The sequence below is a fragment of the Zeugodacus cucurbitae genome, chromosome 2, assembly GCF_028554725.1.
Source record: "Zeugodacus cucurbitae isolate PBARC_wt_2022May chromosome 2, idZeuCucr1.2, whole genome shotgun sequence".
Lineage (NCBI taxonomy): Eukaryota > Metazoa > Arthropoda > Insecta > Diptera > Tephritidae > Zeugodacus > Zeugodacus cucurbitae.
The window spans coordinates 11,537,429-11,540,518 of NC_071667.1; the positions used below are offsets into that span (position 1 = coordinate 11,537,429).

A 3,090-nucleotide genomic window follows, 5' to 3' on the forward strand; every position below is an offset into this window, starting at 1 on the left:
AGAAGCGTTTAAAAACCATAAGAAACTCCTGAAGCCAGCTATTACCCGCAGCAAACGAAATTGTTTTGAAAAGCTCTGTGAAGAGGCAAACGTAGACCCCTGGGGAACAGCATATAAAATTTGTATGACAAAATTCAAAAATAAGTCACAGGAAACCAAAAGTGCATCATTTATGAAGAAAGTCGTCGAAACACTATTTCCGACGCATGACCCGATCTCATACGCTGAACGACATGACGAAACGGCTGAGTCACCGCTATTAGTTACGGAAGAAGAGCTATTGGCCATAGTAAAAAAAATTAAAAACAACAAAGCGCCTGGAATAGATGGTATACCAAACAGAGCCCTAAAGGAAGCTATAACTTTGAAACCCACCCTGTTCACTAATATGTACAATGCATGCATAAAAGAAGGAGTGTTCCCCGACCCCTGGAAAGTCCAACGCTTAGTTCTCCTTCCAAAACAAAGGAAACCACCGGAGGGACCTTCATCGTATCGACCCTTGTGTATGCTCGACACAATGGGTAAAGTATACGAAAACATTATACGAAACCGCTTGGAAGTTGCGGAATCCGGCGGATTATCTGAGAGACAATACGGCTTCATGAAACGCAGATCCACTATCGACGCACTAAAGGAAGTCGTTGACACTGCAAAAGATGCAGTCAGTGGAAAAAGATGGAAAGGTGGTACAAAAAAATACTGCGCACTGATTACCCTGGATGCTAAAAACGCGTTCAACTCCGCAAAATGGGCAAACATTATCAACATCTTATATGTAATGCGCGCCCCCCAATATCTCATTAACATAATAATAATCTATTTTAAAAACAGAAAACTAATATTTGACACGGACGAAGGCACTAAGAGCTATTTTATTTCGAGTGGAGTACCGCAAGGATCGGTCTTAGGCCCCCTCTTATGGAACTTGATGTATGACGGGGTTCTAAGAATACAACAACCAAAGAGCGTGAAATTAATAGCATATGCTGACGACCTTATAGTGGTAGCAGTGGCCAAGCACCTCGATGACCTCAGGAGAAAATGCAATGAATGCATCAACGGTTTACGCCAATGGTTTTCTTCCATGAGTCTGGAACTAGCAGAGCATAAAACTGAAGTGTTGCTCATAACCACAAGGAAAATTGAGGAAAGATTAACTCTTACTATTGGGGAGTGTGAGATTATCTCACAGCCACAGCTGAAGTACCTGGGGGTAATAGACTCAAGGTTAAAATTCAAGGAGCACTTGGCGTACTCGTCGAACAAAGCAAACAAAATCTATAACGCCTTATCAAGAATGATGGCAAATACGGGCTGCGTGCGTTCCGGCCGAAGATTTTTAATTGCAAAGGCTATGAGCTCTGTAATTTTGTATGCGGCGCCTCTATGGATTCAGGCGTTAGATGTTAAAGCGTATGCGAGACCAATAAACGCAATACATAGACTGTCGGCAATAAGAGTAATAAGTGCTTTCCGAACCATATCTAGCGATGCTGCTGAAGTGTTGGCCAGCATGCCGCCTATTGACATCCAGGGAGATGAATTCGTGCGACTGCATATGGTAGCAGCGCCCCCCTCAGAGAATAAAAAGTTAGACGAGAGGAAAATGAGCATCTTGAAGTGGCAGCAACGGTGGGAAGCCTCAACTAAAGGTCGGTGGACACACAGACTAATACCAGACATCCATTCGTGGATATATAGAAAGCATGGTGACCTTGATTTCCACCTGACCCAAATTTTAAGTGGTCACGGGTGCTTCAGAAGTTACCTATACAAATTCCGTAATGACGTTAGTCCGTACTGTCCGGTGTGTGCAGAGTCCGTAGACTCTGAGCACGTATTTTTCTATTGCCCTCGCTTTTTAGATATAAGGGAAAAGTTGATAACAACCATGGGTGGTAACTTGACGGTGGAAAATTTGTTATGTGTCAGTCCTCTGATAATTGGAAAGCTGTTAGCGAAGCGGCAGCCATAATAATGTCAGAATTGAGACATCTACAACAGTCTAGGCGTCAGTCAGTCCGCGTTATAGAGGAGACTTAAATTGTCTTGACACTCCCATGAAGTAATACTTAATCCGGTGGTTCCGTGGGAGTGTTTTGTGCTGGGAGTAGGTTCGGTTTAGCGGATTAAAGTTCCGCACTTCGGCTTTCGATGCTTCCCCCTACTTAAAAAAAAAAAAAAAAAACAAAAAAAAAAAATTACTCCTATTCTCACATGTGTATATGTATCTGTGTTTTTAAATACAGAAAATTGTGATGTTGCTGAGAATTTGTAGAATATTTAATTACAATAAATGTCGGATAGTAGCTAATTTCAACAAATTTCCTCTCGTTTAACTGATATTGTCCACGCCAAGAATATGAACCCTTTAAAGATCTATTATCAAGGCATTTGCGTTTGTCTCCCTCTTCAGACCGTTGTCTCAGCTTCCCTTTCGTAGCACTCTACTCTTGCAAGGAAGCGTCAAAAGGAGATTCGGTAAAAAAAGTGCGTGGAGTCCCTACGCGCGGAAAAAGTTATACTTCTTAGTGATATTCCAAGAAATGCATATCATTTTGTATGAAAGAAAACTAGAGAGAGGGAAAGGATAAAAATATGGTGGAGTGACGAACACTTAAATTCACATTTTATAAATTTATTATGCACATTTTATAAAGCAAAGTCCAAATCAATTATCAGTTCTGGGTTCTGACGGACCAGACAAAATTAGAAATGAAGTTCATAAACCTCACACTGTCAGATAAAACGATATACCTCCTCATCGCGGGTGGTAATACTTTCGATTTGCAAAGAAAGTAAATGAAGACTGACTACTGAAATGATCCTGTGAAGTATAGTCTTAGTCAACGGCCAACGCAGAGTATTTCAACCAAAAGTCACACAAAATAGTTGAGAACTCACAGAAATTAAACAGAAACGAAAGAAAAACAAATAATGCACAAGCATACAAACATACATATGCGTACACAAAAATTTAAACATAATAGCATAAGCATGGCAAGTGCTTTAAGTTTTCTGCTTTACTCTCATTCACTCTCTCTCTCTCTCTGTCTTGCGTTAATTGTTCAACGCTATTCCCTCTCC

The 3,090-nt window shown here is 40.8% G+C and overlaps 1 pseudogene; it reads right to left on the reverse strand.

Moving 5' to 3' along the window:
• Positions 1 to 2,731: 2,731 nt before the first annotated feature.
• On the reverse strand, positions 2,732 to 2,847 carry LOC128920040 (small nucleolar RNA U3; annotated as a pseudogene).
• Positions 2,848 to 3,090: the final 243 nt, after the last annotated feature.